This window comes from Crotalus tigris, unplaced genomic scaffold (assembly GCF_016545835.1).
Source record: "Crotalus tigris isolate CLP2741 ecotype Arizona unplaced genomic scaffold, ASM1654583v1 scf7180000024338.4412243, whole genome shotgun sequence".
NCBI lineage: Eukaryota > Metazoa > Chordata > Lepidosauria > Squamata > Viperidae > Crotalus > Crotalus tigris.
The window spans coordinates 2,324,851-2,339,810 of NW_024100508.1; the positions used below are offsets into that span (position 1 = coordinate 2,324,851).

At 44.7% G+C, this 14,960-nt stretch overlaps 1 long non-coding RNA gene across 1 annotated transcript; it reads right to left on the reverse strand.

Annotated features, from left to right (window-relative positions):
• Window positions 1-72: 72 nt before the first annotated feature.
• LOC120300144 lies at window positions 73-9,227 on the reverse strand. The gene is made up of 3 exons (XR_005554564.1): window positions 8,587-9,227; window positions 786-938; window positions 73-451 (listed from the first exon to the last, which is right to left on the reverse strand). It is a non-coding gene; the product is annotated as an uncharacterized LOC120300144 (long non-coding RNA).
• Window positions 9,228-14,960: the final 5,733 nt, after the last annotated feature.

Here is a 14,960-nt window from a genome sequence, read left to right on the forward strand (position 1 = left end):
TCGTGGGGACATTGAAGATACTTTGATGGACAGATGTTTGAAAACCGGTTCCCCCCCCCCACACACACACATTGTGATTTGAAATGATCACTGAATGAGCTGGTTGATAAGTGAGGAAAGAGAGTCAATATAATAACTTCTATTAAGGTTTGTAATCTCTCAGTTTAGCGGTTTTCTGAAATCTGGAGAACAGACATAAGCCACAAAATGGAACTAGCCAATCTGCTGAACTATCTTTCAGGTAAGACCGGTTTGCCCTGAGGCTGCTGTGATGTGCGTTTGGATCCCTGGTTGGGCTGTTAACCTTTTTAAACACAGCATTATATAAAATTACCAAAATGCCGCTCCAATAAGCGATCTTTATAACACTATAGATGATGAAATAATCATTCATTATATCAAGCAGGATCCCAAAAATCATTCCTATGATTCCTATGAATATCTGTGTGATCTGGAAAAGAGAGAGAGAGAAATCACAAGATCAGTGATAGTCAGGAGTTGAGAACCAACAAAATTCCAAATGTCCCTGAACCAGGATTTTTTTGTTGTTTTAATTTTATTTTTCTAGGCCTCAAGCTCACCTCAAGACCACCTTAAGGGGGAGAGGGTATATACTTCTTAGCTGCTACATTAGCTGGCCAATAAAACAAATGGATCAAGAATATTCATACAGTATGTGCAGTATATAGCAAAGTATCCTCCTAGTCCTATTGCAACAGAACAGGGGACCCGGGGATTTGCAAAACATGAGGAGGAATCGTCATTCCATTTCTCTCCATACTCACCCCCAGGGCCAGAGGTTCACCCTGATAAAATTTCTTCAATGGGACTGGAAGATCAGTCTGAGTGGTGGAAGGCAAGGACCCTGGGACTAGAGGAGCATGCATGCTGGGCTTTGCAAGAAGGGCGGCTCCTTTAGGTCAGCAAAGTCAGCAATGCTGGGGACCATAGAAAGGAAGGAAAAAGAGAGAGAATGTAGAAAAGACATGATCCAATCTTTTAATTCCCATTCTCAATTTTGACTTTGTATGCATTTGTCCTTAAGGCTTGGTCTTGTGCAGCCAGAATTAGTCCCTCGGTCTCTTTCTTCAACTTTCCTGCTCTTTAACCCATTGCCAGGTCTTGTTAGTCTCTGCTTTCCCAGCTATTTTTTTTAATGTACTGGCCATGTAGTGCTTTGTGTTCCCATGCCTCCATTCTGTTCTTCATTTGGTCTCTTGTAGGCCTGTTTGGTCTCTTATTATTATTAGTTTTAGTATTAGTAGTATTAGTATTATTAGTATTGTTTTTACTGTTATTATATTACTATTATGATTATTAATAAGGTGACCAACCGTCCTCCTTTTGGAAGGACAGGCCTCCTTTTTTAAGTTCTGTCCTCCCTCAAAAAGTGTCCTCCTAAATGTCCTCCTTTTTCATATACCGTCCTCCTTTTGGGAGGACAGTTCTCCTTTTGTGAGTTCTGTCCTCACTTGAAAATGTCCTCCTAAATGTCCTCTTTTTTTATATTTGAAGACTTATCTGCAGGGCTTTTTTTTCCTCATAGAATGCCCAGAAGGCGTTCCGGGACCTTTTTTTGATGGGTTTTTTTTCAACTTTTGCCTGAGCTGTGCTACTCTCCCTACTGGCTTTCGAAAGCCAATAAGAATTGCTGCTGAGTGCGCCAAAACACCCAGGTGGCAAACTTTGCACATGCAAGTTGCAGGAACTTTGCGCCCCTCACTGCTACCCAACTACACCATCTCTTACTTAGTTCCGCAGATAGCTGGAGAAGACTGGAGCGGTAAGTTTCTCTTGATCTTCCCTGTTCGGTTCTACACGGGGATGCACAGGGTAGGAGGTGGTGCTGGGGGGTGGCTGCAGGGCCGGAGCCAGCGTGCCTGGTGCTTTGCAAGCCGCGGGTCCGGCTCTATGGGGATGCGCAGGATGGGCAGTGGTGCTGGGGGGTGGCTGGGGGGACAGCTGCAGGGCCGGAGCTGGAGCAGCTGGTGCTTTGCCTTTGCGAGCCATGGGGCCAGCTCTATGGGGATGCGCAGGGTAGGCGGTGGTGCTGGGGGGCAACTGGGGGGGCAGCTGCAAGGCCGGAGCTGGTACGGCTGGTGCTTTGCCTTTGCGAGCCGTAGGGCCGGCTCTATGGGGATGTGCAGGGTGGGCGGTTGTGCTGGGGGGCAGCTCAGGGCTGGAGCTGGCTCGGCTGGTGCTTTGCGAGCCGCGGGGCTGGCTCTCCACAGCAGGGCAGCGGTGCTGGCGGGACGGCTGTGGGCGGGGGTGCGGCGGCAGTTGACCTTCCATGGGCCGCGCCAGCTGGTGGTCTATGCAGTGCTGACCTGTGCTGCCACCACCTCACCCTGCGCATCTACGTGGCCATCCTGGAGCGCCTGGCTCACAACACCTGCGTCCGCCGCCCACCCCCGCGCAGTCCAGCCGTGTAGATTTTTGGAGAAGTGAGAAATCGAGATTGAATGTTGATATTCTAGCTGTAGCACTTGCTGTAAAATTCAATATGAGGGATATTTCTTGTTCAGATATTTCCAATATATTGTTAGAAGATGATACATTGACAAAAAATATTCATTCAATGGAAAAGTACTCATTTAAATAATTAATAGGCATGTAAGCATAATTACAATATAAAATGTTATTGTTACAAATGTTTTTATTATGCATTGATCATATTATAGTGTATTCTGTATTATTGTTGCAATAAATACAATGTTTCTTTTATTTACGATATTTTTTTCTTCAATTTATTCGTGTCCTCCTTTTTGTTGTAAAAAAGTTGGTCACCTTATTATTAATCATCACACAGTCAGCTAGATGATCAGTCTGGAGTTGACATTTTTGTCTACCTATCAAATCCTTACCAAGGACTTGGGATAGGCAGATGTGGATGTTTGAATTGATGGTATTACAGATATTGTCGCAGGATGGAAGCAGTTCCTAGTAAGGCTGCCTTTTGCAATTGACTAATGGCGAATTTGTCAATGCCAATGGTGTTCAAGTGGTGCTCCAGCTGTTTTCGGATTGCACCTAAGGCGCCTATTACCATTGGCACTGACAAATTCACTATTATTATTATCATCATCATCAATCATTATTATTATTGCGTCTTTCACGAAATGGCAAGACACGAGAAGCAGTTGTAGTTCTCAGGAACTCTTTATTCTTTAGTTCAGCTTACAGTTGGAAGACGCCGGCAACGCCCAAAACTCTCGGCCTCTTTTATAGGCCTTTCTCAGGTCAATCTGCAACTTTTGGCGCGCCAGCACTTGCGCATGCGCACAAGTATTGGCGACAGCCTGCCTGGTCCCGGGCAGCTTGCACCTGCCCGGGACCATTTGCAATGCCCCGAGCCTGCTTGCACAGGCTCGGGACATAACACCCCTTCCCCCTGGGCTAAAACTATTACCCATGCCATAATAATACATAACTCATTTTTTTAGTGTAGTGCCATGTTCTCCAATACCAGGTAATCCCCGTTTTCCATCGACTTCAGTGCTCTACTTTTCTACTAGCTCTGTTTTGCCAATAGGGTTACAAAATCCTCTAAATACTTAGGAGATTTCCTTGCTCTCTGTGACCTCCTAGGTTCTGGGTACCTGCCAAGTACCGCCTGGCCTGCTTGCTTGCCCACCGGGCTCGTCAGGCCAGGGCTTCTTTCTCTGTGTAACCTGGTTGTCCCGCCTATCTGTAGGCTCTCTGGCCCTTCTAAGTGACTGTCACTGTTGGGCATTTCTGTAGAACCTCCTAGGTCCGTCCAAGACCCGTCAGGAGGCTGTCTGTCCCCTGAATCCCGTTCTGTGTCCGGGCTTGTGTGGGTTTCAGTACTGTCCCAAAACTCAGTTGTCCCCTGAGTGAAGTCAGAGGTGTTGTAGTCGGGATTTGGTTCCTCGACAACCTCCCTGTGTGTTTGCCCCCTTCTAGGGATAGGGGTAGAGTCGGGCCAACTAGAAGGAGTGTGTGCCAGCTCTCTTGCAGGGTATGGATTGTTGGGATGCTCCCAGGTATTCTCTCTGACTGGAGTACTGCGTGATGCGGGTGAGTAGTGATTATGCCCCCGGGGTGACTCCCTGGCTGGAGTAGGCATTGATGCCTGGCTTCTAGTTGGGCTCCATGACTTCCTGTTGGGAGCACTTGCGGAATCTTGAGATGAGCTGTGTGTAGCTTCCCCATTGATAATGGGCATCAGCCCATGCCCCTCCCTTTGCCCAAAGGGTTCCCCCTCCCCCCCTGGAAAAGACCCAGGAGTCTCAGCGGGAAGGTCCCGTCTAGGGTGAAGTTGGTCGATGTGCCGACGCAGGACACGACCGTTGTCCAGGGACACCTCGTAAGACAGAGGACCTGTGACCCTGGATATAGAAGCGGGGACCCATGTATGACCAGGCCCGTAATTACGAGTCCAAACCGGGGCACCCACAAGTAGTTGCCTAGGTGCCCTGGGGTGTGAGACAGAAGGAGGCAGTCTGTCCGGATGCAACCGGTCAAGCTTGGTAGTCAGTTTGCGCCCCCAACGAAGTTCAGCTGGGCTTCTCCCTGTAGAAGTGGACGGTGTGGTGCGATAAGAAAGGAGGAAGTCAGCCAACCTGTGATGCCAGTCTCCGTAGGTAAGTTTCTTCAAGGCGTCCTTGGTGATGCGAACCATGCGTTCAGCCATACCATTAGTGGACGGGTGGAAAGGTGCAGAGGTGGCATGACGAATCATGTTAGCCTGCAAGAAAGCTTGGAATTCGGAGGAAGTGAATTGAGGGCCGTTGTCAGACACAATGACGTCTGGGAGCCCGTGTGCAGCAAAAATCCCCCTCAGTACCTGAATAGTCTTTGCAGTGGTGGTGGAAGAGACAGGTACAACCTCAAGCCATTTTGAATGGCTGTCAACGAGGACCAAGAAGAATTGACCCTGAAAGGGCCCAGCGTAGTCAATGTGCACCCTAGACCATGGAGACTGTGTTTCCTCCCATCTATGTACAGGAGCTTGGGGCATTTCAGGGTGCGAGCGTTGACAAAGGTGACATGCATGCACCTTAGTTTCAATGTCTTTGTCTAGGCCAGGCCACCACAAGTGGCTGTGCGCAAGAGCCTTCATTCGTACAATGCCAGGATGACCCTCGTGGAGGGAACCTAAGACCCTAGTCCTCATTGAGGTGGGAATGACAACTCTGCTTCCCCAAAGCAGACAACCCTGAGAGGTGGACAACTCGTTCCTTTTAGACCAGAAACTCTGAAACTCAGGACCAGGACAGTGCTCAGGCCATCCAGACAAAACCCAAGAAAGGACACGTGAAAGTGTGTGATCTGTGCCTGATTCAGCGGCTACATCCCTGGCATTCAGAGGGGACTCGGGCAAGGCTTGGATAGAAAGAAGATTGATAGCTGGCTCAGGGTCAGCTTCTATTACCGGCAGGGGTAATCTACTGAGGCCATCAGCATGGCCCATTTCCTTCCCAGCCTTGTGAAGTAGGGAAAAATCATATGCAGACAAAAAGATAGACCACCTGAGCATCCTGGGGGAGATGATTTGGGGGGTTTGCTTACGTGTGATAAACAGTCCCAGCAAAGGCTTATGGTCAGTGAAGACCATGAAATGCCTACCATATAAAAAATCATGGAATTTTTTAATCCCAGCAACAACAGCTAAGGCCTCCCTGTCTATTTGAGCATAATTACGCTCAGCAGAAGACAATGTTCTGGAGTAATATGCAACAGGAACCTGAGTTCCATCAGACCTGAGGTGGCTCAGTACAGCTCCTACCCCATAAGGGGAAGCATCACAAGCGATGCACGCAGGAAGGGATTCATTGAAATGTGCAAGTACACTGTTAGAAGTGAGTAAGGCCTTGACCTCATTGAAACTTGCCTCATGTATTTGTGACCACTGCCACACTGCCTGTTTATCCAATAGCCTGTGAAGAGGCTCAGCTACACTAGCCTTATGTGGGAGAAAGGAATTGTAGAAGTTCAGAAGGCCCAGAAAAGCCTGTAGTTCGGCCTTAGACTTTGGCCTAGGGGCTTGCATAATGGCTTTTAGTTTGGACTCAGCAGGGTGAATCCCAGCAACATCAATTTTGAACCCCAGAAATTCAGTAGAAGGCACCCCAATTTTGCATTTGTCCTTCTTAAGTTTGAGGCCTGTTTTCCTGAACCTTAACAGGACAGCCCTTAGCCTTTCAGCTAAAATGTGTGTGGAGTCTCCTGCAATTAAGACATCATCAAAATAGGGGCAAACCCCTGGTATACCCCGTAGTGTGTTTTCCATTACGCTTTGGAAAATCCCAGGAGCGACATTTACTCCAAATTGTAGCCTCTTTACCTTGAAAGCCCCTCTGTGGGTCACAATGGTCTGAGCTATAGCAGCTTCATCATCAACAGGCAGCTGTTGATATGCCTGAGCTAGGTCAAGCTTTGCAAAAACACGCCCCCCCTTGAGGGAGGCCAGGATATGACTGACCACAGGAACAGGATAGGCATGTTGCTGCAATGCCTTATTCAGAGTGCATTTGTAATCAGCACAGATGCGAATGTCCCCATTTGCCTTGAGAGGCGTGACAATGGGGGTCTCCCAGGGACTGGAGTCAACAGGTTCTAGAATTCCTTGTTGGATCAGTTTATCCAACTCAGTGTCAATTTTACTCTTTAAAGCAAAAGGGACCCTTCTTGCTTTAATTCTAATGGGAGTGACAGTGGGGTCTAGCTTTAATGACACAGGGGGTCCTTTGAATGCACCCAGCTGGGGGCTGAAAACATCTGCAAATTCTTTGCAGACTTCCTGTAGGTCAAGTGTTTGTAGGCTGTTGAGCCCTGTGACGTGTATCCCCAAGGCCTCAAACCAATCGAGTCCTATGAGACTCGTTCGTTCACCCCCTACTACTAATAGGTCTAGTGGACCCTCAAAATCCTTATACTGTACGTTAAGGGTGGCCTCCCCCTTAACACACACTCTGGAGTTTTGAAAGTCTGTTAGCACAATGTCAGAAGGCCTCAACTTGGCCTGGGTTCCACTGCCGGAACAAATCTTCCTAAATGTATGCATAGAAATGATCGAAAGTGCAGACCCCATGTCCAGTTCCATAGTTAATGGAACCCCTTGTAGCTTCACCTTAAGTGACAGCTTTTTCTTAATGGGCTTGTGTGTGCCTGTCCTATAGATGCTTCTTCGCGAAGCGCAAAACCCCACCCTATTCTGGCTGGGAACCCTGGTACTTTCAGGCGCAATTCTTCCTGAGGTTGTACCTTCTGTCGGCCCAGGCACACAGCTGCAATGTGTCCTTGTTTTCCGCACGCCCTGCAGATAGCGGAGGGGAATTTGCAGTCGGTTCTCTTGTGGCGACCTCCACAGCCGATGCACTTGGGGAGACCTGAAGAGCTTCCTTTTTGTTTCCCTTCCTTTGTGGGGTGGAGACGGTCCACTTCCTCGTCAGGATCCTCCTCAGAGTTCCTTTGACTTCTTTCTGGTGCACGGATGCAGCATCTGGACTGTTTCTGATCGGCCGCATGTTCTTGATGGCGCTGCCCGCTGCTTCTTCTGCGGTGACCTCTCTCAAGGCATCTTGGAAAGACAAGTCCTCCTTGGCAAAAAGTCTCTGTTGTAACTCTCTATGCCTTAGTCCGCATACAAATCTGTCCCTCAGTCGTTCTTCGAGGTCCTTGAATTCGCAATGTTTGGCGGCTTTCCTCAATGAGGCGATGTACTCCTTGGCCGATTCTCCGGGTCGATGATCCCTCTGCTCGAAGGTGTGGCGCCACACGATGACGGACATCTTAGGCTGGAAGTGCTCCTTCAATAGCTTTTTTAGATCTGCGTAGCTGACAGACTCTAGAGGAACAGATGCTGCAAGGTTCTCAGCGATTTCGAATGCATCTTGACCACAAATGCACAGCAGGGTGGCAGCCTTTAAACTATCTTCCCTCACTTGGTTCACCTTGAGGTAGTTTTCCACCCTGGCTACGTAGGACTCCCACCTCTCTGGATGTGAGACGTCGAATTCCGAAAGCCTTCCAATTTTTGCCATTTTTGTAGAAGGAAGGGTCTATCAGCCAGCCTACCCCCGAATGCACGCTGGATTGGCGGGTAGCTGCCATGTCAACGCCGTTCCTGCCGCTCAGGACTCACTCGGGTAAGCTTACACCTTTTCGTTGATGTAAGGCAATCCCATCCTCGTCGCCAGTGTTGCGTCCTTCGCGAAATGGCAAGACACGAGAAGCAGTTGTAGTTCTCAGGAACTCTTTGTTCTTTAGTTCAGCTTACAGTTGGAAGACGCTGGCAATGCCCAAAACTCTCGACCTCTTTTATAGGCCTTTCCCGGGTCAATCTGCAACTTTTGGCATGCCAGCACTTGCGCATGCGCACAAGTATTGGCGACAGCCTGCCTGGTCCCGGGCAGCTTGCACCTGCCTGGGACCATTTGCAATGCCCCGAGCCTGCTTGCACAGGCTCAGGACATAACAATTATCATTATTATTATTATGAAGGGAGACGGGGAGTGACCCGGCCGAGGTTGTCCTATTTGCTCCCATTCAGCTTGGCGCCCTCCAGCCTCTTATCTTCCTAGCGTTGCCCGACGCCCACCCGGGAAGAGCAGGGTAACTCACCCAGCCGGAGTTTCGTGGAAAGACCGGCGTTCCGGCTCCTTTCCTCTCCCTAAAGAGTTTGGCGAGCGGCTGATAGCTGCGAGGGAGCAGAGCAAGTTCTTCTCTAAGGCCCGAGTTCAAAGGGGTTGCCGTTCTTCCTCTTCTTCCAAAACTCAGTTTTCGCTTCCTTAGACCATTTCAGGGAACCGCCTAGCTTGCACGAGCCTAATCTTTGCAGCTAGAGACGTCACAGCATCTCGGAGCATTTTTGTTTTTAAAGACTTCCAAACTTTTGTTTGCTGTAAAGAACGAGGGAGCTTGCTGGGGACGTTGCAGCCTGTGGAAATGTTAAATCTAAGGCATATCCCAGGCAATTATGTCCGATCTGATTTTTTTGTTTGTTTTGTTTTTTAAAAATGAGGCCTTTCTACTTAGTCCCCTTTGAATGTCTGGGGGTGGCGGGGGAAGGGTGGGGGGGCAGAGTAGCCCTGTACAAATTTATCAGAAAGCGTTTCCTCCTAAGTACAGCTGAGCTGATCAAGTAGCCAAGTAAAAGCCGGATCCAGAGGGAAGAAGGAGCACTTCGGAATTAGGCTTTGTTTCCAAAATCACAACGCGGTTGCTGCTGCCTTCTACTTTAGGAAACATTAGCTTAAAGTTTGCCCTGGATGCTTCTCTCCTTTGAACTGGCGTTCAGGACAGTCCCACCTTTTATAAACTGCCCTATTACGCCGTTCCTGGATGGTCTCCAGAAGTGCCAGGTGACCAAGAAAACGTGACGCATTTCTTTTAAATTCTAAGCAAGCCTTGTTTATGTTCATGCAGGACAGTATTTTGGAAATGATTGAGAAAAGCTGCTTCGGAATAGACGGGAATGTTAATGTGTGTTTTCTCAGCATTGTTGTGCAAGTCTGGGGAAAGCTTCAGCAGCTTTAAAAGAAAATAGAGATAAGGGTCATAGTTTTCCCACGTTATTCCCACTTCCCCTTTAGAAAAGCAGAAGGGAGAAATGACTGTGTGAATTGAAGAATTAAAAAAAAGAGATTTGCTTTAAAAAAAGAAATGCTTCTAAGAAGAAGAGAGATGCAAATTGGAGTGTCTTGGTAAGGTTGGAATAAATAATTATACCATTTTAACCTTTTGTAAAACTTACATCAGAAGCAATAAAAAAAATTCTGGAGTCCATCATAGACATAGATGTAAACAAGCTGAGAAGTTGGCTGGGCAAGTTGGCTACTTTCCTCCATTTGTTATATTATGTGTTTGTTTTGTGAAGCCCAGAATGGTGTTTCAGTAAAGTGTTTTTGAATGTTGTAATGTTCTTATCCCCACCCCCACCCCCACCCAAGATGGTCAGCAGAGAGCTTGTAAGAATGAACAAGAGTAGACTTTTGGTAAGTACATCTCTTCCTAGTCAAGAAAGCACCAGGATCAGTTAATTTACCTCTGGAGCCGAATTAATCCTCCATGTTTCCAGCTTAAACAGCTTTAAAATAAATGATAAATTTGCTTTCTGTGGAGTAAATTTTACACTGGAATGCCACAATCTCCTTCAGGTGAGCATTTGCTGGGTTTTTATAGGCTACAGGGGCAATGCTTTGAATATGTCTGATTTGCCTCTCATTGGAGTGATCACATGTCCTTTGCCCACTTGCCACAGTTGGGATGGAACTCTCTTACAAATTGGTACAGTCCTTCAATGTGTTGCCATGTCACCATGCTGACTTTCACCATCGGTTCTCTATGTGGTCATTAAGCAAATGGCACACAGTCCTTAAGCACAAATTCAGATTAATGTGACTTGCGACCTCCTGCTGGTTTCCCCATTGACTTCTGCTTGTCAGAAGCTAGCTGTGAAGGTTGGTAATGGGGACCACAGGCTGATGAAGTGACTGTAAACAGAGGCCAGCTGCCAAGCAAGCAAATTGTGACTGAGCCCTTTAGTGAGAACTGCATACAAAAAGAGCCAACGAGGTTAGCTCTATTAATATTGATAATCTCTGAGTTCAGTGATTTTCTGAAATTTGGGGAACAGACATGTCAAGAAATTGAACTAGCCAAGTGATCCCTTTCCTAAAGCAAAGCCTAAGAAACCAACAGCTACTAAATTACAGCTCAAAGCATCCTTCAGCAAAGGGCAGTTTACCCTGTGGCTGCAATTATGTGCAGTTCAACCTCTGGATCCCCAGATGTTTGGTTGAGTTTTTAAATACAACATGATGTAGAATGACCAAGATTCTGCTCCAATGGGGTATCGCTATAAAGATGTAGCATATCAAATGATCCTCAGCGATGTTGATCAGGATCCCAAAAATGATTCCAATAATTCGTATGAGTATTTGGGTGATCTGCAGCAACAATTTCAGCTTCAACCTTCAGTTACAATTCACACTGCATAATCAGATCAACAGGATGATGCAGCAGGAGAAACAAAACACATGACATACACTGTTAATTTAGATTTTATCCCCTCCCTTCTAAAAGACTTGCAAATGTATTTTATATTCTCTTAGCCACCAGCCAATAGGATGCACTACAGCAAGCAATTTCCTCCTTCTCCAGGCATAGATATTTTTACTTTCAACACTTTTTCTTATATTTATAAAGATTTTTTTTAAAGGAAGCTACTGTAAATACTAATAGAAGGGATTTGTTTCTGTTGATTTTATTTTTCTAGACCTCACGCTATAGGCCTCAAGATTACCTTAACAGAGACAGGTTATAAAGTTTGTAGATGTACATTATCTGGTCAGAATAACAAATGTTTCAAGAATGTTCATATGTGCACAACACAGAACAGAATAGGATGGATGGATAACCTTTATTGTCATTTTTTTCCTGTGGGCACAACGGCACACATTAAAAATAAAAATTCCTTGTAGAGGGGGGATCTGCAACCGTGACAACTTTAACACTTGTGGACTTCAGCTCCCAGAATTCCATGCCATGCTGGCTGAGGAATTCTGGGAGCTGAAGTCCACAAGTGTTAAACCTGTCAAGGTTGTAGATCCCTGTTATAGAGAACTCCGTTTCCCGGCTTCACATCCCTGGTTTCAGCAACCGAGTAGATGGCCCAGCGTGTTAGGCAAGGCGCGGGCGGTGCTTCAGGCTGGCCCTGCAGTGGAGAAACTCTTGGGGAATGGTGAAAGGGGACCCAGCAGCCTTAGGACAGGGATCCTCGACCCCTGGTCCGTGGAGCAGCACCAGTCCGCAGCATGCCAGCAAGAGGGTCGCACAAACAAGCAAAGCTCCACCCTCGGGATGCAGGCAGTATTCAAAACCACACCCGCTCTGGTCCAGGAAAAACCTTTCTCCATGGCACCGGTCCCTGGTGCCCAAAAGGTTGGAGACCTCTGTCTTAGGAAGCTCTTGAAGCTCTGCTTCAAGTTCCACCCCCCACAGCCTTATTGAGGCAGAATAAAACATTGGGGAATGGGGAATTAAAAGACAGGGAATGCATCTTTTATATGTCCTCTGTCTTTTTCCTTCCTTTCTATGGTCCCCAGCATTGCTAAATTTGCTGGCCTGAAGGAGCCGCACTTCTTGCAAAGCCCAGCATGGATTCTCCTGTGATCAGGGGCCCAGAGTCCTTGCCTTCCACTGCTCAGACTGCCAATCTTCCCATCCCAGTGAAGAACGTTTATCAGGGCGAACCTCTGGCCCTCGGGGGGAGTATGGAGATGAGCGGAATGACAGTGCCTCTCTTGTTAGAAATGATTCATATTTATATGTTACTTACATGTAAGGGTCTAGGACTAGGTTGTATACTACTTTTGAGGCACAGGATCCACTGCTGAACCAAAACCCAACGGAGCTGGAAACACAAGGGTGACTCAGCCTTCCATCCTTCCGAGGTAGGTAAAATGAGGACCCATATTGTTGGGGGCAATGTAAATATATATACATTGCTTAGTGGTGTACACTGCTTAGAGAGAGCTCGCACTTAAAGCGGTATATAAGTCTCATAAATAAATAAATAAACACGCAGATGCTAAGCAAACAAAAACAAAAACAAAAACCAACAACTCAAACGTCATCGATCTTAAAATTCCCAAAGGCTGCTGCATCGTCCGAGTGCAGCTTCTGCTTCGGACGAAAGTAGCTCTGGCTGTTTGCAGTCAATGAAACACTGGCAGGAATCACATTCTGATAAATGACGACAACCTAAAGAAACATATAATGAGATTTTAAGCCAGTTGTTTCCATGCATTTCTCATTCCACAGTTCACAATACAAATTCTCAGCTTGCCAACAGCTTCTTGAATGCTTCTCTCTCTCCTTGTTTCAAATAAGGCTCAGAAACACTTTTGGTTCCATTGCCAAGAGGAATCTGGATAAAGACATCACTTCCTCTCTTTAAAGCAACTGCATCCTTTTCTGGTTTTACATGGCTGGTGCTGCTTCCCCAGAAAGAAATGCTTCATATGCTCTCACGCATTGTTTTTTTTTTTATTGAAAATTTTTATTTTTTAAAACATACAATCATTTATAAAAATACAATAAAATTTTAAAATAGAGAACCCCCCCCTTACCCTCCCTCCCACCCCCACCCCCCCTCCCTTCACTTCCCAGAGCAGAATACAGGGTTAAGAAAAAAAAAGAAAAAGAAAATTATAATAATTAAAAAAAAAGAAAAAAAAGAGAAAGAAAAAAAATATCATAATTAACCTTTAACTCCATAACTTATAAAACAATTCTCTATAATATTTGATATTCATTCATAAAATAAATAAAACTTTTTAATTCCATATTTTTTCTGAATATAATCTATCCACCTTCCCCATACAGTAATATATCTTTCTTGTGTATGATCCTTTAAATAAGCAGAAATTTTTGCCATTTCTGCAAAACTAGATACTTTAAATATCCATTCTTCTAAAGTAGGCAAAGAATCTTTCTTCCAATATAGACCTACTAGTAACCTTGCTGCAGTTAATAAATTCAACATCAAAGTAGTTTCTTTTTCATTTAAGTCAACAAAAATACCAAGTAAAAATAGTTGAGGAGTAAACTTTATCTTCTTTCTAAAAATCTTTTGAATGTTCCACCAAATCATAATCCAAAAAGCCTTTACTTTTTTACAATTCCACCAAATATGAAAGTATGTCGCATCATTATTGCCACATCTCCAACATTTGGGCTGTATGTTGGAATACATACAAGATAATTTTTTAGGATCTAAATGCCATCTATAAAACATTTTATAAAAATTTTCTCTCAAATTTTGAGCTTGTGTAAATTTAACATTTCTTATCCAAATTATCTCCCATAAATCCAATGAGATCGGCTCCTGTATATTCTGAGCCCATTTAATCATACAATCTTTAACCAATTCTGTTTCCGAATCTAACTCTAATAAAACATTATATATTCTTTTTATATGAGCCGGACCTTGGTTTTTAATCTGAATAACCAATTGTCTATCTTCTAGTGTTATTCCCTCTTTCTTGTCTACAGTCCATCTATCCATTATTTGTAAATATTGAAACCATGACTGTAGAATATTTTGCTGCCTTAATACATCTAGGGATTTCAAATGCCAATTCGAACCAGAACAAATTAACAATTCTTTATATGAAATTTTATCAAAATTTGTCCCCTTAGAGGTTCCCTCAATTGCATGTCTGGGAATCCCCCAGATAGGTATTTTATAATTTAATGTATAATAATACTTCTTCCAAACACGAAGTAAGGCATTCCTCAAAATATGTGATTTAAAAGTCCGATCAACTTTCTTATTAAAAATTAAATATGCATGCCAACCATATATTAAATCCCAACCTTCCAAAAAAAGAATATCCATATTTGTTAAATTAAGCCAATCACTTAACCAAGTTAGGGCGGCTGCATCATAATATAATTTCAAATTGGGTGCCTTAAGTCCCCCTCTTTCTTGAGCATCCTGTAATATCTTAAATTTAACCCTTGGTTTCTTCCCGGCCCATATAAAATTATTGATACCCTTTTGCCATTCCTCCAAATTTGCCTCTTTTTTAAGAATAGGTATCATCTGAAACAAAAAAAGAAACTTTGGTAGAACATTCATTTTTACAGCTGAAATTCTCCCCAACAATGACAATTGCAATTTTTTCCAATCTATTAAATCCTTTTGGACTTTTGCCCATAGTGGTTCATAATTGTTCTTGTACAATTTTCCATTTGAAGCAGTTAGATATACTCCCAAGTATTTAACCTTTTTTACCATCTGAAAACCTGTGGCTTTAATCAAACTTTCCCTTTCTTTAACTGACATATTCTTAGATAATATCTTAGTCTTATAATTATTAACTTTAAAACCAGAAACATTCCCATACTGTGTTATAAGTTCTAATAAACCATCAATCGCCTGATTCGGCTGTTCCAAAATTAAAACCAAATCATCCGCAAATGCCCGC